We start from the raw sequence: 23,943 nt of genomic DNA on the forward strand, positions 1-23,943 counted from the left end.
CCTTGCTTTCCTCCTTTGATTTTGCTACTTGGAATATTTAATCAAAATTTGTGCTTGGATCGAACTTTGAATTTGATTGACGTCAACTTTTCCCAAATAAATAGGAAAATATGTTAAATTCACGTTTTAATTGTTATTTCCTGAAAAATAGAATCTTGCACAGATTCAAATTAAAATAGCCCAAATTAGCACTATAAAAGGAGGTAACGCAGATTAATTAATAGAAAAATATTAACCAAATAAAGCACTCACTTAACCAAATAAAGCACTCATCATTCAAAGATGAAAAAATGGTAAAATAGAAAGCATTCACTCCCCTTCTATATCTTACATCTATAGTATTTTTTCCATGGTGGATCTCTCTCTCATTTAATAAAAGTCTGAAATCATGGATTACTAATTGGTGGAATGCTAGGCAATCCAAAACCTTTTTGAATGATATTTAAGAAAAAAGTATTCTAGAACAATTCATAGAAGTAGAGGAACTCTTCCTGTTGGATGAAATGATAAAAGAATACCCGGAAACACATCTACAAAAAATGCGTATAGGAATCCACAAAGAACCGATCCAATTGATCAAGATGCACAATGAGGATCGTAACTATACGATTTTGCACTTTTCAAAAAATCTATTATGTTTCGTTATTCTAAGTGGTTATTCTATTTTGGGGAATGAAGAACTTCTTATTCTTAACTCTTGGGTTCAATGAATGACTGAAAAATGATTCACGGATTCAATTATAATCTTTCCTTACTTTCTATATAAGCAAAGCATGCAAAGTCGTACTTACTTTACTCTTTCTACCCATCAGGAGACTCTTCTATTTCAGTCATCTTTTTCACTGCACATAGAATACCAAAAGGGGTTATTCATGTTCAAGAAAGTTTCAACAATACCATAGTTACTGTTACAGATGTAGGTGTCGAGTAATTTCTTAGTTCTCCATCGGTAATTATGGATTCAAGGGTACAAGAAGGGGGACCCCTTTTGCTGCTCAAATCGCAGCGAGAAATGCTACTCGAGCAAAAGTTATGATAAAAGGTCCTGGTCTTGTAAGAGATGCAATATTATGAGCTATTGGTAGAAGTGGTATACTATTAAGTTTCGTGCAGGATGTAACCCCTATGCCACATAATGGTTGTATACCCTCTAAAAAAACGTATGTAGAAATAAATACTAAAGAGATTTCAAGAGAAATATGTGATTCAATTATATGATCAAATAATATTACTATGGTTGGAGAGAAAGTAAAAGTCTATACTCGATCACTACAGTGGAAGTGTGTTGAATAAAGAACAGATAATAAGCGTCTTTATTATGGGTGCTTTATTCTGTCTCCACTTATGAAAGGACAAGCCAACACAATAAGCATTGCGATGCGAAGAGCTCTATTTGGAGAAATAGAAGGGAATGAGACTCCTACTTTTTGGCAAGCGTTTGCCGCAACGGGTCATGTGAACCAAAACCCTATTAATATATATATAATTTTGTATTAAATTCAAACTAGTAACTAATCCCAACATTAAAGTATTGAACAAACTCATATAAGCAAAAAATCTCAAATATGCTTGATTATGCGACATATAATTGTCACTATAAATAAGAATGAAAATTCCAATAGTAGTGATTAATATTGACATAATAGAGGTAAGTGAATTAATAAAGTAGCCAAACTCGAAAGAAAAATCATTATTAATGGTCCAAGACCATACATATTGGTAAATAGAATTTCAATTTATTTGTTGAATAGACAGATCAACCAAAAAAATCATAACTATACTTAACAATAAAATATTGGGAAAAGCCCACATACGACGAAGATTTTTTGTTGCCATCGAAAAACCACTAAAATTTTCGATATTCTTTTTTTTTCTCATCAAACAAATGACATTTTCTTCTGGAAATCCTAGCTATTCTTAGCATTATATTGGGTAATCTCATTTCTATTATTTAAACAAGCATGAAACATATGCTTGCATATTCGTCCATAGGTCAAATCGAATATGTAATTATTGGAATAATTGTTGGAGTCTCAAATGGTGGATATGCGAGCATGATAACTTATATGTTGTTCTATATCTCCATGAATCTAGGAAATTTTGCTTGCATTGTATTATTTGGTCTACGTACCGGAACTGATAACATTCGAGATTATGCAAGATTATACACAAAAGATCTTTTTTTGGCTCTATCTTTAGCTCTATGTCTCTTATCTCCAGGAGGTCTTCCTCCACTAGCATGTTTTTTTCGGAAACTCCATTTATTCTGGTGTGGATGGAAGGCAGACCAATATTTCTTGGTTTCAATGGGACTTCTTACAAGTGTTGTTTCTATATACTATCATCTAAAAATAATCTTAATTTTCTCCCATGAACTATTTGTGTCAATGGATTTGTTCGATCCAAAACTAGAGACAATAGGTGTAATTAAAAAAATTATTCATAAGTGGTTGTTAATGGAGTCGAAGTTACCAAATTTAGAGGATTCGATATCAATTTATGCCTAATTGCTCCGCATATAGTTCCTCTAACTACATTTTCTAAACGAACCATAGCCAATCCGAATTGGTCTTGTAAGAAATCCACAACAGAATGAATACACTTTTTTTCAAATGATTCATATCGTCAAGTTTAACCATTCCAAATTTCATTATAATCAAATGATATGCGGCTGCCAATATATCTCACGTTAACAAAAATGTATTGTTCTAAGGTATATAAAGATTCAATCTCTGCTTCATATTTCGTCGACCAATCCTTCCTAATTCACATATTTGCTGAAAGAATTGCTTTTGTAAATCCTTACAAAAGGATTCATAAAATACCGAATCCTCGCCTACACAAGAAATTTGTTGATAAAACTCCAAAATGGCATTTTCTTTTGGCCAAATTTCCCCCCCTTATCCATCAGGAAAGATAAGAAAATTTCATGGTAGCAAACATTCTCTAGAATTTCTCTTACATTCAAAATTGACGCGGTCATTTTTACACGTCAAAATAATTTCTTCTTCTCAATTAATAAATAAAGGAAATTTAACGTAGTAAAAGAGAAGTAAGGGTCGATCCCACAGAGAATAAGGAAACTTCCTGATTTATTCGTGTTTTGTTTAATCTTTGAGCCAAGAAGTGGATGGAGTAGAATTTGAGTAATGGTGGGGATTTATAGATGAAAAGAAATAAAATAGAAGAAAGAAAAATAAAAAGATTTCAAAGAAGATTAAAAAGAAAATTAAAAAGAAAGTTTAAAAGAATATTCAATATGGTAAAATCAACCTTAGGCTTTCGTTTTGACAAAATTTCCTTCGGATCATCAAATTAGAGTTTCCCTTCGGGATTCACGTCGGTTATTTTGTCTACAAGGACAAACCCTCGTGACTATGCTTTGTATACCGAATACCCAAGTGCAATCTTTAATATCAATTTGTGGATTGATCTAAGCAACAACAATGTTGTAGATCTAAAAAGGTTGAGGTTCAAAAAGCTGCTGACTCGGATTATATTATTGCAACAATAACTGGTTCCGATCTCAGTTTCCTCTTAGTAAACAATTTTGCTAAGTGTGTTCCCAATAAGTCAAACGTGCTTCAAAAAGCCGATCCTTCCTCCCACATTAACCATAACAACATCCAGACCAACACTTTTTGGTTTTGAAAATTCTTTTGATTTGAAAATAAGCCAAGAAAACAGAGAGATATATCTCGAAGTTATTCAAGTACTTTTCAATTCTCACGTTAGAATTGAGTCATCGCTTTAGCAGCCCTCGGCTTGAAAGAAAATTAAAGAAAACGAAAATAAAAAAAGGATTTTTATTAAGCTAAAGAAATGATTGAAAGGATAATTCCATTGGGCTTACCCCAAGGGGTATTTATAGCCTTCTAAAAATCCTAAAAACAAAGAAAAGATAATTCTGAAAGATAATTCTTAAAATATTTAAACTAAAATCCTAAAAACATGAGTTTAACTTGAAATCAAATTTCAAAAATGCGGAAGACTCATTCATTTTTCTAGAAGCGCTGACTGGACCTTTTGGAAGGTGCTGACGCATCACCTTGTCAGATGTGTCATGCCCACTAATCTGACCATGAATCTAGAAAAATAAAAAATTATACGATTTCATTGTTCTTAGCATAATATCTAGAATTTAATGTCCTGCATCGAAAATGAATGAAAAGGCCCAAGTTATCAACTAATATTATCTAATCAAGGAGTATTTAATCATAAAATAATGTATAATTTAAACACTGATCAAATTCCCCATCACTTATCTAATGCTTGTCCTCAAGCATTTCTCAATCAGCATGCCAAAATCAATAGTTGTCATTCTATAACTCACATCATACTTTAATCATCCAATGAACCAAAATCAAGACAATGAATTGAAATTAGAAAACAATCAAACATGTGGCAAAGCTAGGAAATAAGTTAAATCAAAACAAGAAATTCTGATAGCTCACTAATCTAATGATGCAAGACACAATACCCTCACAAAGGATTCACTCATTCCACTCAAGTGTTTAAGGACAAAGAAACGCTCAAGCCAGAACAAGTTAAAGCATTACCATAAGCTTGTGATTAAATCCAATCTCCACTACTTTAAATTGAATAAGATGCAAAAGTCAAGAGGTCTTTAATCTGGATTGTAACGTGGCTAAGGTATGGGTAGGGAAAAAGGTCGAAAAGAAAGGTTTAAAATGCCAAAACAAGAGATCAAAATAATTAGGAACAATCCACAAACTAACATGAAGCACAATGAAAAATAAAACAAGGAAAAAAGAATAAATGAAAGACAATTGAAACAATCAATTTTTCTTCTTTTTTTCTTTTCACTCGAACAAAGGGTCTTTTTTTTTCTCCTTTTTCTGTTGTTCGAAACAGTGAACAATGTACTATTTTTTATATGAAACTTTTTTTAATTTCATTTTTTCTTTTTTTCTTTGTGGGACAAGAATGATACAAGATAAAAGAGAGGTGTCGTAACCGGTTTTCGCCAGGGTACGAATTTTTTTTACTTGGCGGGGAAAATGATGTGGATCAAAAATGATTTTAATTTAAAAAATATTTTGGGAGTCACCATCGACCTTTTTGGGTTAGGTAGGTCGAATACCTAAAAATTATCTTTTAAAAGAGTTTTTAAGAAAACATCAGTTAAAAGATAAACTGGTATGCGTTTTAACCAAAAGTTCATTCTTTTTAATAATAAAAAGGGGTTCGTGATCAATTACGTTTGGGGACCCCCACAACGCCCAAAATTGGTACTCATTAATTATAAATTGTCTTTATTATTGGAAATTTAAGAATTCAAAAATATATTTAATTCATAATCATATTATTTCAAATTTATTAATATAATTTTATGAAAATATATTAATATATATATATATTTATTTTTATAAATAAGATATTTATTTACTTAGAAATATCAGAAAATGACATCTTGGTGCTTTAAGACAACCCATTTCTTAATATAAAAAAAAACTAAATAAAACATTTCTCTAAAAATAATTAAAATAAATTAATATATGATTTATAAAAATAGGATATTTATTTATTTAAGAATATCTTAAAAGGACTTCTAGGTGCTTTAAGACAACCCATTTCTTAATATTAATAAATAAATAAATATTAAAAAATGATTATTTTTCTTAAAAGTAATTTATATAAAATTAAATTTATAATTAGGACTTTTATTTAATAGAAAAAAAAAAAAAAAATAAACATTATTTATTATATATATTTATATGACTAAATAATAATAATAATAATTAAATATATTGAAAATAAACATATAAAATTAAAACGATAACTAAAATAAATGAAATTAAAACTAAAATATTAATATACAAAAAGTAATAAAACTAGTAATTAAATGAAAGTATTAAAATTAGTGACTAAATTATAACATTTTAAAATAAAGTGCCCTTATTCGTTATTAATCATTTAAAATTATAGGGGCTAAACATGTTATTTTACCTTATTATTAATTTAGAGACTAAAATAAATATATATAAAACAATGTAATTTAAATGTAAAATATTAAAATTTGCAGACCTAATTCGAATTTAACCTTAATTAATTATTTTGGGATTAAAAGAAATATTATCAAAATGTTAGGGACTAAATGTGATATTTATCCTAAATATATATATATGTATAAGTAGTGACTAAAATATAATAAAGTAAAACTTGAAGGCAAAATTAATATGCTCAGAAATGTATTTTAGTGACTAAAATGAAAGGATTACAAATTATAGGGTATTGTAGACATGGTTTGTCCGTGTATGAAATTACACAAAGGCCCTCACCAAAACTACGTCGTTTTGGTGAGGGTATTTATACCCCTTTAACACCGGCCTTAAAGCTAAATTTCCATTTCTCTCTTCCTCGTTCTCTCTATAAAATAGAGAGAAGCATTTTTCTCTGGCTTCTCTCTAGGTTCCTCACCGGAGGGAATCCGGTTGCAGGCCGGCAGCCACCCGCCGCCATTAGCTTCGCCGCCGGCCACCGTCTTCGGTGGTCAGATTTTACAAAAATACCCTCAAATTACAACTTATATTTTCCTTTATCTAGATCTAAGGTGGGTTTTGCTAAAAACCCTTTAGAATTCCCTAAATATAAACAAAACCGTAGGTATTACCTTTGGTTTTCACGGTGAAACTGACGAGCAGGGTAAGTTTTCTTCTTTTTTCTTTTGATTCATGGTTGACTGGGATTGTTGGTAGTTTTCTCTTTGTATATAGTTAGCCTTGTTGCTCTTTTTTTTGTTTATTTGCTTGTTGTGTTCGTCGTTTCCCTCTATGGTTGCTGTCTGTTTTTTTCCTCTCTTTATCACAGGGGATGATGATTTTTTATAGCCTCGACAAAGCTCCCTTCAGTCCATGTAATAAGGGCGATTTTTGGTGAGTCACTGAACCTACGGTGGTGACTCACCCTATGTTGCAACGTGTGTGGCTGGAATGGCTCTTCTAGAAGCTTTGACAGGCGTCGTGGCAGCGGTGGAGCAACGTGGAGGTGGTGGCAACAACAGCGGCCGTCGCGTGGTCCCTAGGCTATCATAACCCTAGGGTTTCTTTTTGGAGAGCTTTGGATCGTTGGATCTAGCAAGATCCAACGATGGATGGCATTGACGGCTGAATGATGAGATATAAACCCTAACCGGGCTTAGGGCTACACATTTGGGCTTCGGGTTTGGGTCTGGACCAGATTAAGTTTTTGGGCCACTGTTGGGCCTCTTTTGTAATTTGGGCTCCGGGTTTGTTGTAATTTGGGCCTGCAATAGTAAAATTTATTTAATAGTAACAATAATAGTAAAATAATAATAATAATAAATTAATAAACAAAAATGGGCAAAAAAACTAATGTCTACAGCTGCCCCTTTTTGCTCATTCTTGTGTTAACAAGAATATAACAAAGATGAAAAAGATAATAAGTTTTTTTGTCCATTTGGCTTTTCTTGATTAGGATGGCAATGTTGAACAAGTTCTTCTCATTATGAACTCTTCCACTGGGGATGACAATTTATATCCTTATGTGATGTAATCTAGCAAAAAGTTGAACAAATTCTTCTCATTATGAACTTCTTCTTATTTTTCAGATGAGTTCTTCTCATTATGAACTCCTTCCGGAAATGTTGATCTTTAAAAGATGGGTTGTTAATTTGGCTTCATATGTGATATATTAAGGAAATGTTGAACAAATTCTTCTTTTTTGGGATTAGTTCTTCTCATTATGAACACTTTTGGAAATGTTGATGTTTATCTATCTCCTTCTGTAATAGAGTCATGCAAAGGTTGAACAAGTTCTTCTCATTATGAACTTCTTCTTCATCTTCAGATAAGTTATTCTCATTATGAACTCTCTCTGGAAATGTTGATGCTGATCTATTTCCTTCTACGATAGAGTCAAGCAAAAGGTTGAACAAGTTCTTCTCATTATGAACTTATTCTTCCTCTTTAGACAAGTTCTTCTCATTATGAACTTTCTCTGGAAATGTTGATGCTGATCTATCTTCTTCTGCGATAGAGTCGAGCAAAAGGTTGAACAAGTTCTTCTCATTATGAACTTCTTCTTCCTCTTCAGCTAAGTTCTTCTCATTATGAACTTTCTCTGGAAATGTTGATCCATCGAGTGATGAATTTGAGCGAAAGGTTGAACAAGTTCTTCTCATTATGAACTTCTTCTTCATTCTTCAGATAAGTTCTTTTGATTATGAACTTCTCTGGAAATGTTGATCCATCGAGTGATGGATTCAAATCTTTGCTAAAATCTTTGAAATTCCTGTCAAATATTCAAAATGGATAAAATGAATGAAAATTCCCTTATTTTGCAAATGTCTAAATATGATGAATGTTAAGTTCATATTTATTTGATTTCAAAGTGGTGAATTCAATCTTCCTTCACTTAGTCAAAATCATTTCAAACTGGTATTCTCTTTTCTGGAAGAGACTCTACATCTTCTTTGTTTTATTTGCGTTAAAGTCTCAGAAGAAATGTTTCATTCAGAAAATTGTTGCTGCTGTCAGAATTATGGTCTTGTTGCCCCATTTTATCTTGGATAACACCAACTTTCTTTGCTTGGACTTGTGTAGAAATCCAATAAATCTTTCTTCTTTTAAAAGAGAATGTATCATCTTTGAAGAGAGAATCTATCATCTTTGAAAAGAGAATCTATCATCTTTAAAGAATGTAGATGTTCGTTGGTAAATTAAGAGAGCAGTATCTATTTTGTTTTGACTCTTGAAACACATCATAAGGAGGATTTATCCTAATCTGTTGAAAACATTTTGATATTTCGATATAACAAATTAAGTTAAATGAATTTTAAGATTTTCCAAATGATTTTCTAAGTATATTCAATAGAATTATTTGAATATCAAAACATTACTCCAAATCTTTCAAAGATCATTTTTTATCCTTACTCAAAGTGTAAAATTAAGTTTTAATCTTAAAACAATTTCAAAATAATTGTACAAAGTATTTCGAACCATTTCAAAGCCAAAAATTCCATATTGCTCAGAGGGAACCGATTTCCCCCCAAGGGGGTACCGATTCCCCCTGAATGGTTTGGCTGTGAGAATTCCAGTATGATCGGAGGGAACCGATTCCCCCCTTGTATAACGGTCGAAATATTTGAATTTTACACTTAGGGAACCGATTCCCCCCACGCTCCAAATTGTTTTATTAATTGTTTTCACATTAAAACGGCTATATTATTTTCTCTAATCATCCCCAACGTTCAGAAGTGATTCAAGGTGTATTTAAGCAAGCTGAGAAGCCATTGATCAATAACAAGAAACATCAAGCAATTAGAATCAAGAGAGAATCAAAGAGAAAGCATCAAACCTCAAGTTTGATCATTTCAAGCCTATTTTTCATTCAATATTCATTTTGCTTTGAAGAACACTTATTGTGCTCAATTGTATTTATTCTTGAGTGTTCTTTCTTTGTTCTAGAATTGTGCAAACATATTTTCCTTGTGAGGTTTTTCTTGTAAGTTTGCAAATTTGTATTTCTCTTTGAGAAAAGAGTGTTCTCAAGAATTGGGGTATATTCTTGAGGGAGTTGTAAGGTTATCTCTTTGGCCTCAAAAGAAAGAACAAATTAGTGAATTTGTTGGAAAATCCTTAGTGTGGATAGCTAAGGTAGTGGACGTAGACTTTGGTTGATAAAGTCGAACCACTCTAAATCGCTGTGCAATATAGAAGACGGTAATCATCGAGTCTAAGGACTTAACGTCCTTAACTCTTGAAGAGCTAATTGGGTCACTCCTCACTCATGAAATGATGCTCGAAGATGAGGTGGACCTTGACAAGATTGACGAGACACCAAAGGAGAAGAAGAAAAACATTGGAGTTGCTATCAAATCCACAAAAGATGAGAGTGATTCGAATGACGATGACGATGACGAGGAAATGGCATTGTTTGCTAAACGGTTCAGAAAAATGATGAGACCTTATCGAGGAAGAAAATTCAAACGAAATGAAGTCCTAAAAAATGAACCGAAAGAGAAGGACCCAATCATTTGCTACGAATGCAAAAAGCCAGGACATGTCAAATATGATTGCCCACAATTGAAGAAAAAGGGTCAATCAAAGAATAAGCACAGGGCTCATGTGGCTACATGGAGTGATGAAGAAAGTTTCGATGAAGAGGAACAAGAAGTAGCTAACTTGTGCTTGATGGCATTTGGGGAAGATTCTAAGGTAACCTCTAACTCATCCGATTTTGATGATTTATCCTCTGATGAGTTATTAGAGGAATATAATGGGTTGGCTTCGGATTATGAGAAATTATTTTTAAAATATAAAAATGATGTTTCAAAATTGAAAAATGAAAACAAACTCATATCCAAAACCAACAACGATCTTGAAAGTAAAATCAAAGATTTGCAAATCAAACTAGAAGAGTTTGAAAAGAAAATTTTAGATTTGCAAAATTTACTTTCAAAGATCAATGATGATCATCAAAAGAAAATTGATGATCTTAAAACTTCTTTTGATAAAGTTGGAACAAAACATTTTGAAAAAAGGTGGAAATTCAAAATCCAACTTTGTTAGAAAAAGTTTTAGAAACTACAATCATAGAGGTCCCCAAAGAACCTCTAATGGAAAAATCGTTAGAAGTATGTGGGTTACTAAAGAACTCATTACTACTAAAGATAAAAATATCCTACACAAATGGATACCTAAGGGAACTAGGATTTTGGAAACTAATGAATATGGACCCAAAAGAATTTGGGTACCAAAAATCAAAAATTAATCTATGTTTGTAGGGAAAGGAGCATTGCTACAAGGCACGGGAAACAAATTCAAATTCATGGTACCTTGATAGTGGATGCTCAAGACACATGACCGGAGACAAAAACCGGTTCATTGAGCTTAATGCCAAAAATGGTGGAGAAGTGACTTTTGGAGACAATTCAAAAGGTCACATTGAAGATATTGGTACAATAGGTAATACCTCTTCCATACAAATTAAAAAAATGTTTTATATGTGAATGGATTAAAGCATAATCTATTGAGCATTAGTCAATTATGCGATAAATGATTCAATGTCTTATTTGAAATTAATGGTTGTAAAGTCTTTTGACATTGCATCTAATCGGATTATGCTTGTTGGTCATAGAATATGAAACATATACATGGTGCATTTAGATTCTTTTGATATGACTAATTTATGCCTAGTTGCTAAGGATGAACATGATAGTTGGTTATGGCATATGAGACTAGGACATGCTAATATGAGTGTTTTGCAATGGTTAATTCAAGGAGACCTAGTAAGAGGGTTGCCTAAGCTTAAATTTGATAATGATAAAATCTGTGATGCTTGTGCTAAAGGAAAACAAAAGCGAGTTTCTTTTAAATCCATTAATGATGTATCAACTAGTAGAGTTTTACAATTGATCCATTTAGATCTTTTTGGGCCAACTAGAACTACTAGTTTGGGTGGAAAACAATATGCATTTGTCTTGGTAGATGACTATTCTAGATATACTTGGGTTCTATTTTTAAGTACTAAAGATGAAGCATTAGAACAATTCATCACGTTTTCAAAAGTAATCCAAAATGAAAAAGGTTACTCTATAACTAGTGTTAGGAGTGATCATGGAACTGAATTTGAAAATCTTGGATTTACTGAATTTTGTAACTCTAACGGTATTAGCCATAATTTTTCAGTACCTAGAACCCCTCAACAAAATGGAGTTGTTGAGAGGAAAAATTGAACTTTAGAAGAAATGGCTAGAACCATGCTTTGTGAAAATAATTTGCCAAAATATTTTTGGGCGGAAGCCACAAATACCGCTTGTTATGTTGTAAATCGAGTAATGATTAGGCCAATTTTAAAGAAAACTCCATATGAAATTTTCAAAAATAAAAAGCCTAACATTAGTTATTTTCATCCTTTTAGATGTAAATGTTTTGTTTTAAACAACGGTAAAGAAAACCTTGGCAAATTTGATGCTAAAAGTGATGAAGGAATTTTTCTGGGTTATTCCTTAAATTCTAAAGCCTATCGTGTATTTAATAAAAGAACTTTAGTTGTAGAGAGTCTATACATGTTGTTTTCGATGATAATCCCCTTCCGAGGAAGGATTCTTGTGTGAATGATGATGTAGGTGCTATAAATACAAATAACGTTAGACATGACGTTGGAGAACCATCATCAAAGGAAGAAACGAAAAATGAGGAAACTCATGATCCTCTTGAGAATCCAACCATTGAAGAAAGGGAAGTATCTTATCTAAGAGAGTACAACTATGTCAAGGATGGTGAAATTATAGGTGATCCATCCAAAGGGGTAACAACTCGATCTTCTCTTAGAAATATTTGTAATTATGTTGTATTTATCTCATGCATAGAGCCTAAGAATATTAAAGAAGCATTAAATGATGAACATTGGATTATGGCTATGCAAGAAGAGTTAAATCAATTTGAGAGAAGTAAAGTATGGACATTAGTTGAAAGGCCTAGTAATAAATCTACTGTAGGTACTAGATGGGTATTTAGGAATAAGCTTGATGAGAGTGGTAATATAGTGAGAAACAAGGCTTGACTTGTTGCTCAAGGGTATACTCAAGAAGAGGGCATAGACTATGATGAAACATACGCTCCCGTAGCTAGGATGGAAGCAATTAGAATGTTATTAGCATTTGCATGTTTCAATGAATTTAAATTATATCAAATGGATGTTAAAAGTGCATTTTTAAATGGTTTTATAAAAGAAGAAGTGTATGTGGAACAACCTCCTGGTTTTGAAGATTCAAAATTTCCAAATCATGTTCTTAAATTGACAAAAACTCTTTATGGTTTAAAACAAGCTCCTAGAGCTTGGTATGAAAGATTGTCAAAATTTTTAATCGAAAAAGGTTTTTCAAAAGGGAAGGTTGACACTATATTGTTTTTAAAGCATAAAGGTAAAGATTTATTAGTAGTTCAAATTTATGTTGATGATATAAAATTTGGTTCTACTAATGATGTTCTTTCCCAAGAATTTTCTAAGCTAATGCAAAGTAAATTCGAGATGAACATGATGGGGGAGCTCTCATTTTTCTTGGGACTCCAAATCAAGCAAAGAAAAGATGGCATCTTCATTAATCAAGCTAAGTACGTCAAAGATATGCTCAAGAATTTTGGAATGGAAAATGGGAAACCTCATGACACTCCAATGAGCTCATCAACAAAGCTTGACATAGATGAAGGAGGTAAATGTGTGGATGTTAAATTATATAGGTCAATGATTGACTCTTTGCTTTATTTAACCGCAAGTAGACCGAACATTATGTTTAGTGTTTGCTTATATGCCATATTTCAATCATGTCCTAAGGAATCACATTTACTAGCTGTTAAGAATATTTAGATACCTTAAGGACACTCCTAGTTTAAGACTTTGGTGTCCTAGAGACTCTAGCTTTAGCTTGCATGGCTTCTCTGATGTGGATTATGGAGGATGAAAATTAGATAGGAAAAACACCTCTGGTACTTGTCAATTCCTTGGAAATATGCTGATTTCTTGGTTTTCAAAGAAACAAAATTGTGTGGCATTATCTACCACTAAAGCGGAATACATTTCAATCGGTAGTTGTTGTGTACAAGTTTTATGGATGAAACATAATCCCTTTCATGTCTCCACATCTAATCAGATCTCGAACAAAGCCATTCAGACCATAACATGTCGAGATGCTTAACAACAATCTGTTGTTCAATCATAGTTGGCTCCACTAGTTTCTTGTTGTTAAAATTTCAATTCCCCTTCTGTGGGAAAAAATTTCATCATATCTCATTTCAAACGTTGGGGTTGAAGAAGACAAACTTCATCTTGGATCAATAAATGGAAATACCATATGATCACAACATTAGTTCAACACCATAATTACTGGTTCAGCACCATAATTACTGGTTCGGCACCATAATTACTGGTTCGTAAAACATTTGACAACACATTCCTCCTTTCCTGTGGCTTCTGCACATATTTTCTTTTCTACTTTTCTGTTTTACTTGCTTCCAAATGACTCTGTGATGGTAATAACTTGTTTGCTTTTCAACAATGATTGCAAATGTTGATAAGACTTACTTTGGATTCCATGCACTTAAAAGTATTAACATAAAGTGATAGCCAAAAATATTTTGTTTGTTTCAAGATTATGTTAATCCATTTGTTTGCTTTTCAACAATGATTGCAAATGTTGATAAGACTTACTTTGGATTCCATGAACTTAAAAGTATTAACATAAAGTGATAGCCAAAAATATTTTGTTTGTTTCAAGATTATGTTAATCCATTTACAAGATGTTTATATGAAAGAATAAATTTAATTTCGAAAATAAATTGAATTTCAAAAAGATAAACTTGAAATAAATAATAAATATATAGAAATGTATTAAAAGTCATGGAAAACATAGGAATGATAAAAATTCAAATGACTCAACAAATTATTAGCATAAGTATTTCTAAATTAATCAAATTGATATAATTTAGAGCACTGAGGTAAGCTTATGTCTGGAAGATCCCAAACGTTACCAGAATGCTTGTAGATGTAAAGTTCCTTCTAAAATATCAAACTCTTAAGAGGGTTTAATTGCCAGATGCCTAATATCAGCATGCATTTGGGCAGCCCTTTCAGGTTTTCAACTCAAATCCTTCATTTGGTTGCAAGACGCCCTTTGCGGGTTTTCATCATGACCCTCATTTTCTATTTTTTTATTTTTTATTTTTCATTTTCATTTTTTTCTTTATTTTCTTTATTTTCTTTATTTTCATTTTCATTTTTTCTTTTCATTTTTTCTTTTTCTTCTTCAAGTATAATATTTCTTGACAGAATCTGAGTTTATTGGGTTTCTCAGAACTTTTCCATCCATTTCTTCCAAGATCAACGCTCCTCTGGAAAAATCCTTTTTTACAACATATGACCCTTCCCAATTAGGCATTCATTTCCCATGAAGATCTTTATGTACATGCAAGATCTTTTTCAGCACTAGATCACCCTCTTGGAATTCTCTTGGATGTACTTTCTTGTCATGAGACTTCATCATCCGTTTCTGATACATTTGCCCATGGAAAATAGCTTTCAATCTATTCTCATCAATAAGGTTCAATTGATCAAATCGAGCTTGGATCCATTCAGATTCATCCAATTTTACCTCTCTCAAAATTTGAAATGACGGAATCTCAACTTCAATTGGTAAGACTGCTTCCATTCCATATACTAAAGAAAAAGGCGTTGCCCCAGAAAATGTTCGCACATTAGTTCGATATGCATATAAAGCAAAAGGTAACTTCTCATGCCAATCTTTGTAAGTTTCAGTAGTCTTTGTAATGATTCTCTTGATGTTCTTATTTGCTGCTTCAACTACCCCATTCATCTTTGGACGATACGCTACTGATTTTACATTCTTGATCTTGAACTGTGCACAAAGTTTAGTCATCATTTTGTTGTTCAGGTTCAGAGCATTATCTGTAATGATTCTCTCTGGTAGCCCATACTGGCAGATTATTTCTTTCTTTATAAATTTGCAAACTGTAGACCTCTTAATATTGGCATATGAAGCAACTTCAACCCATTTGGTAAAATAGTCAATTGCCACTAGGATGAAATAATTTCCATTTGATGCTTTTGGTGTGATTGCCCCAATGACATCTATTCCCCACATAGAAAATGGCCAAGGTGTTGTCATTACATGTAAAGGTGATGGAGGTACATGAATTTTATCTATATATACCTGGCATTTATGACATCTCCTTGCATAATCAATGCAATCTGTATGCATGGTAGCCCAGTAATACCCATATCTCATCATTTTTCTGGCCATGGAAAAACCATTTGCATGTGTTCCACATATCCCACTATGTACTTCTTCAATGATGCTTCTGGCTTCGCTATTATTTACACATCTCAATAGCATTTGATCATTGTTTCTTCTATACAAAGTTTAACCATCAAGAAAGTATCCAACAACCATTTTTCTCAATGTTCTTTTATCAATCTCAGATACATTTTGTGGATAACTTTGATACTTTATATATTGCAAGATATCATAATACCATGGCTTGCCATTTGCTTCGTCTTCCACACTGTAGCAATGTGCAGGAGTTTCATATACTTGCATTTTGATTGGCATCATATCAACTTTTTTAGTTGCTTGAAACATAGCAGCTAATGTAGCCAAAGCATCTGCCATTTGATTTTCCTCTCAAGGGGGATAATTAAAGGTAACACTTTCAAATTCTTTCACTAATTCGAGGGTAAAATTTCGGTATTCCAGTAATTTGGGATCTTTCGTTTCCCATTCTCCTCGTAATTGATACACCACTAACGATGAATCTCCGTATATCTTGAGACATTTAATTTTTCTTTCTATGGCTGCCTTCAATCCCATGACACAAGCTTCATATTCCGCCATGTTATTGGTGCAAAAGAACTCCAGTCTGCTTGTAAAAGGATAATAGATATTTTATGGAGAAATTAACATTGCCCCAATTCCTATTCCCAAGGCGTTGGATGCTCTATCAAAATAAAGCTTCCAAAATTCATCATTTGTTCTGACTTCTTCATTCATGGATATGCACAACAAATCTTCATCTGGAAAGTTAAAACTCAGAGACTGATAATTATCTGATACACGACTGGCCAGAAAATCAGCTATGACACTTTCTTTTATTGCTTTTTGGTTGACATATACAATATCAAACTCGGATAATAACATCTGCCATCTAGCCATTTTGCATGTCAAAGTTGGTGATTCGATTAAGAACTTTAAAGGATCAAGTCTAGATTACAACCAAGTGGTATGATATAACATGTATTGTCTGAGTCTTCGAGTAGCCCACACCAAGGCACAACATAATTTTTGTATTGGTGGGTATCGAATTTCACAATCAGTAAATTTCTTACTCAGATAATAAATGGCTTTCTCTTTTCTTCTAGATTCATCATGCTGTCCCAGTACACATCCCATCGAATTTTCAAAGACTGTCAAATAGAGAATTAACGGTCTATCAGGCACTGGTGATAATAAAATGGGGGCATTGGATAAATATTTCTTAATAATATCCAAAGTTTATTGACATTCATCATTTCAGAATTCAGGATTGTTCTTTCGAAGTAACTTGAACACTGGATCACATTTGTCAGTTAATTGGGAAATGAACCAAGTTATATAATTTAATCTTCCCAAAAAGCCTCGAACTTCTTTTTTTGTATTGGGTAGCGGAAGATCTTGAATTACTTTTACTTTGTATGGATCAATCTCGATTCCTTTTTGACTGACTATAAACCCAAAAAGCCTCCCTGATGTTACCCCAAAAGTGCATTTAGCGGGGTTGAGCTTTAATTGATACTTTCTCAATCTTTGGAAAAGCTTTCTTAGATTTTGAATATGTTCTTCTTCTGTTCGGAACTTGGTAATCATGTCATCCATATATACTTCAATCTCTTTATGCATCATGTCATGAAATAGAGTTACCATTGCTCTCTGATACATTGTCCCTGCATTTTTCAGTCCAAATGGCATTACTTTATAACAGAATGTGCCCCATATGGTTTCAAATGTTGTTTTTTCATGTCCTCAGGATTTATTTTTATCTGATTATACCCTGAAAAGCCATCCATGAAGGAAAACTATGCATTTACTGCAGTATTGTCCACCAATATGTCTATGTGAGGTAATGGAAAGCTATCTTTTAGACTAGCTTTGTTAAGATCCCTATAATCCACACACATTCAAACTTTCCCATTCTTATTTGGTATGGGAACTATGTTGGCTACCCATTCTGGATATTTGGCTGCCTATAGGAATTCTGCATTAATCTTTTTCATCACTTCCTCCTTAATCTGCAACAACATTTCTGGCCTCATTCCTCTGAGCTTTTGTTGAACAGGTTTATATTCTAAACTGATCGGAAGTTTATGCACCACTATATTTGTACTCAGACTAGGCATATCTTGATAAGACCAGGCGAAGATATCTTTGAACTCTTGGAGGAGATCTATCAATTCTCGTTTTATTTGGGCTGATAAGGTAGTACCAATTTTCACTTCTTTTATTTCTTCATTGGTTCCCTGATTTATAGTCTCAATCTCTTCTTTGTGAGGTAAAATTTGTGTATCTTCTTTTTCTACTAGTCTTAACAATTCGGCAGGAACGTCACATTCTACTTCATCCTCACACTCATTGATTTCCTCCAAACATATAGGCCGCTCTAAATTTATCTCATGATTAAATTTAAGAATAATCAGGCTATTAATATTATGACACCTACAAGTTTAAGTCGGACATATTTCCGAAAGGATATAGTAAATTTATGAAATAAATATAAAGAATGAGAAATAATGAATGTAAAAATTTAAAAATGTAAAGTATAAAGAATGATTGCCATTTGAGAATTTTAAGAAAACTTCTTATATTTGATATTAAGTGAACTTAACAACTGCCCTTACAAGATAACAAAAACTTTTTATATTCCTGGGCTAAAACATAAAGATTGGTTCTGAGTATTACTCTGTGTTAATACTAAAAACTACAGGGAGATCTTCAACAGTCTAATTGTTGAGTGTTTCACCAGGAAGACAAGGGCGAATTCCAGTCAAGTATTTGCCAGTCTTGTGGTCATTTGTAATCATGTTGATAAATAATCCTCCCATAGCTTCTTTAACCATGCTTTGATCTTTTGCCAACTTTTCTTCTTTAAGAGCATCAACCAGCTGTTGCTCCACATTAACCATTCCTTCGGATTTGAATGTGGACTTCCAAGGAGGGAAAGACATGCGTTCCCAAGGAATTTCTTCTTCCTTCAATCTTGCCCTTCTATTTTCATCTCTTTGTTCATTTTCTGAAAATTAGGCTTAAATCCAATCCCGAAATGATCTTTCTTCATCTTCATACTTACAGGAACTGAACTCCCCTGAATATTCTTTCCCAAACCTTTCCCAGTTTTAGCTCCTATGCCTAATTTCTGTCGTACAGATCATTTTGGTATAATCAGACAATCTGGGATGTGGAATTTTGCTTCCCTCAGCAATAAAGGTTGCATTAACAAATTCCAAAGCTCGGAAAGAGCATTCGAGAGCATCATCATTGGTTTCAATATACGGAGCATCACTTGTCATAGACGTAATGATTTCTTCCTCAGCTCCTACATATATCAGTTGACCATCAACAACGAATTTCAGTTTCTGATACAACGACGAAGGAACAACTCCTGCAGAATGAATCCATGGCCTCCCTAATAAAAAATTATATGTATGGTGGATATCCATTACCAAAAAAATCAATATTGTACACGACTGGTCCTATCAACAGTGATATTTCCATTTTTCCAAGCACCTCCTTTTGGGTGCCATCAAAAGCTCACACTACATTCTGATAACTCTTCATGTGCGATTTATCCACTGACATCCTTTGAAGTGTAACCAGAGGCATTAAGTTAAGAGCATATCCATTATCAATTAGTACTCCTGGAAACACCTGACCATGACAATGTGTGGTAATATTCAAAGCTTTCACTGATCACATTCCACCTTCAGGTATTTCATCATCAGTGAACGTTATGTAATTATTAGCAAATATGTGCCCCACAATCCTGTCAAGCTTGTTGAGAGATATGTCTTCAGGGATAAATTTTTGATTAAGAACTTTTATCAAAGCATTTCTGTGTACTTTTGAATTCATCAACATATCAATAATTGAAATTCGCGCTTGCTATTTATGTAGCTGCTCAACCACACTATATTCGCTATGTTTCAGAAATTTCAAAAATTCTTACGCTTGTTTTTTGTTACGGGCTCATTGACTGTTGGCGGGGATTCATCGTCAAATACCTTTTAGGGTATCACTGTAGTTTTTCCCTTTACTTTTGCCTATTCTGATGCATTTGATGTCTTGGGAGAATAACACCTCCCACTTCTGGTAAAGAATCGACTTCACTTACTGCTTCAGATGTTGAATCCATACTCTGTGTTTTCTCTTCTGCTTTTTCCAGAGAAATAGATCCTCATACCATTGAAACATTGGTAGTATAATTCCAAGGTACCTTACGGGTATCCTTATATGGAAATGGTAAAGGAGTTGTGATAACCACTTTTGACTTTGTTGGAGTGGGATTCACTGTAGACGACTTCACAGTGATAATCACGGGATCACTTGTTCTCTGCTTAGGTTTAGAATTTTTTGATGCACAAACGTCATCTTCTCTTTTTCCAGGTTCTTCTTCAAAGAACTCTATCTCTTTGTCATTCATCAGTTTTTACACCAAATCCCTAAATTCAGGGCATGTTGAATTCCTTGTCCCTTTTCTTGATGGTATTTACAATAATTCTCGCCTTCATTATGCTTTGGCTTGAATCTTTGTTGAATTATACCAGATAGGGAGAGTTGTTGAAATATCCAACCAAAGGGAGATCTAATCTTAGAAACATCAGTTTTTGATTTTCTTTCATTCTCTTCCTGGATTGCATTCACGTTTTTATCTCCATGATTTGGCAGTGGATGATTTGATGTAGCTGGTGAATTGAATTCCAGTTTTCCAGTATTAATCAAATTTTGGACCACCATTTTGAATGCCAAATAATTTTTAATAGAGTGACCAGTAATTCCGTCATGATAAACACAACGTGCTTTTATATCGTACCATGGAGGGAATGGTGGTTACATGGGAATCAACGGATAGGGTCGTATGACATCTGCCTCCAATAGTGAATCATAGATCTCAACATAGGGTACTGGTAATGGTGCAAAAGAAGGCCTCTCATTTTCCCTGCAAGATCCTCTGGATTCTGTTCGATTAGTGTTTGTTTCCTCTTTCTTAACCCTTGGCTGGGTTATTGTAACACTTTTCGAGGTATCCTTGTTGTAGGTGTTCACATTGTTAACTTCATTCTCCTTTTTTCGATACATGGGTCTTTTGGAACTAGCCCCTCACTTGATTTAATTTTTCACTTTTCATGACATTTTCAATGAGTTCTCCAGAAATAACCAGATCTGTAAAATTTCTGGTTGCGTTCCCCATTAAATGACTTAAATAGGGAGCCTTTAAAGTGTGGACGAACATCACTGTGGCTTTTTTTTGAGAGAGGGGGCTGAACTTGGGCCGCTGTGTCACACCATCTCTGGGCGTACTGTCTGAATGTTTCGTTGTTCTTTTTCTCCAGATTTTGGAGAGTCTATATATCAGGGACCATATCTGCAATATGGCGGTACTGCTCTAGGAATGCTTTTGCCAGATCCTTCCATGATTTAATGTTCGCTTTGGTCAGTTGAGTATACCACTTTAAGGCTGGTTCTGTCAAGCTATCTTGAAAGCAATGAATTAACGATTTCTTGTCTTTCACATGACCTGCCATTCTGCGGTAAAACATGGTAATATGGGACAAAGGGCATGTAGTACCGTCATATCTTTCAAATTCAGGAACTTTGAACTTGATGGGGAGGATTAGGTCCGGGACCAAGCTCAATTCACTAGCGTCAAACCATAGAATGATTCAGTTACTTCTATAGATTTTATTCTTTCCTCTAAGCTCTTGATCTGTCTGGTCAATTCTTCATTGGCTTTTTCTTTCTCATTCAGATCATTTAAATATGGAATCAGATGTTCATCATTAAATTCCCCTATCTTCATATCTGATATAAGCGGATTTTTTCTTGAAGACGCAGGATCCACTTGTTGATTTTCATATGGTTTGGTCTCTTGAAGTGCCGATGTGCGAGCATGATTTTCACAGGTGTGATGCCAGAATGATAAACCGGTTCCGGCGTGAAACCTAAAAGATACATAGGTTCCTGGTCGAAAGGTACATGATTTTCATGAATTTTTCCAATGGTAGCTTGCTTCTTGAGTATATCCTCTATTTTCTGCATCATACTGTCTTGTGAGTTTGCAATACTGGCTTCAATTTTCTCTAACTTCATTATCATCTCTGCTTGTTCTTTATTATGTTTCCTCGAGACGTATTTTATCCTCCATGATTTTCCTAGTCGCTTTTCTAGTACCGTAGTGATGTTGATTTTCTCGTTTGGCCAGGATAATTGCGATTGAAAATCCTTTTGATATTTTTTTTGAATTTTACTTAATGAATATTTATCTTAATGTAAAAAAAAATTATAAAGAAAATAATGCAATGAATAATCAATGTATGCAAAATGAATGTATGCAAAAGGTATTGATCCCAAAAATTAACTGTCATAAAACAACTTCTATCGGCATACAAAAGTTTCTTTATAATAGTTCATAACTATAGATATGACATAGCTTTCCTATTAAGCTCTATGATTTCTTTCATCAACCATGACATCTTCTTTCCAAACTTAGAAACTGGATCAACGTGATGCTCAATAATATTTGCTTCAGCAGCTTACTCCCCAATATATCTGGCAACTTCGCTCAATTGTACCATGGCCTCGAATACCATACTGCTTCTTTCTTCATAGAAATTAGTTGATTTTTGCCATTGTTCATTAGTTCCCTCGAGAGTCTGCTCTAATTCAGTGATTCTGACTTAACAACTATGCATAGTTTTTTCAAGATCTCGATTCGTCTTCGTAGTGAAGCGTTCTCCTCATAACTCTTTTTAAGATCACTAGGTCCTAGACGAACCTTTTCTTGAAATAATGATTATTCAAGTTGCAAGATGTAAGCATTAAACTCTGAGTTTTTGTTTCTACATTGATCCAAATCCTCTTCAAGTTTTATTCGTGTTTCTTGTGTCCTTTGATTAAGCTTCTAGATTTGCACATTCTTGTTTCTACATCGTTGCATCCAATTGCTGGCCACTTCTTGCTCTACTTCAAGTCTGGTGTTGAAATTCTTCCTCTTCAACTCCATTTTTCCTTTTCAACATTGAACTCTTCAAGTTTGGAAATCAGATTGTTCATTTCAGATTCAAATCCCTTGAACATGGTATTTTTCTCATCTTCAAATCTCTCAAGCATGTCACTCTTCATCTCTTCTAATTTTTTAACTCGTCTCTTTCTTTTTGCATTTCATTCATAATCTCATGATTTTCGGCTTTGTGCTATATAATTCGCTCCCTTTTGTCAACCTCAAGATCCTCTATTTTTGCTTTACTTTCTCAAGGATTTTGAGTAAACAACTATTCTTTCCTTTCAAATCTTCACTTTGGCATTTCTCAATGTTCAATTCTTTGGTCATATGTATTGTTGCTCTGCTCGATCTTGATGCTTTCCGGGATTTGTGTAGCTCATGGTAATTCTTCTTTAACGTTCTGAACGCACCATCAACTTTTTCTTTGTTTTCCCTCAACATTGCACATTGTGCTGAATGAAAGTCAACATCGACGCCTAGCATAGCTTTATCTCGTCTCATTTGCTCTAATTCTTTAGACCAACATTCTCTTTCTGCTTCAAACTCAGCTCTTAGGATTTCAATCTCTGATGGAACTGACCGAATGCGATCATCCATAGAGATATCCTCATTTTGATCCGGTAGAGGAATATTTTCATTTTTCCTGACATACCTCCATTCCTCATAATCAGGAGTTAAAATTACCTTTGCTGCTTTGGCTCGAATATAGAAAGTTGTTTTCCAAGCTGTAACGACATCCATGATGTTTCTTTTGTAATTTTTGCTATGAAATACGAACTCAGACGAATGTAATCCAGCAATAACAGAACAAATTGACGACCCTCGTACTGCCTTATAACCAGAAGTGGTGCATATCCAATTCCTCCCCACAAACCGAGCAGTTGTAATCACCACATTTGTAAAAGAATTCCCTTTGAATTTGTCACAGGGCATGCCAAACGATATCGTCTCTTTGTAGATTTTGAAGGGCATTGATCCACAAATCTTTCGTGACTTCCTTCAGCCATTCTTGCTCTAGAAACTCTTTCAACGGTGAGTAGTCCGTACTAAAGCGACGGTATGAAACCTTTTATATCCTCCAAAAATGGCTACGGATCCATACATATAACAATAGTGCACATCCCGAAAATCGTCC

This window comes from Hibiscus syriacus, unplaced genomic scaffold, assembly GCF_006381635.1.
Source record: "Hibiscus syriacus cultivar Baekdansim isolate YM2019G1 unplaced genomic scaffold, ASM638163v2 tig00111659_pilon, whole genome shotgun sequence".
Classification (NCBI taxonomy): Eukaryota; Viridiplantae; Streptophyta; class Magnoliopsida; order Malvales; family Malvaceae; genus Hibiscus; species Hibiscus syriacus.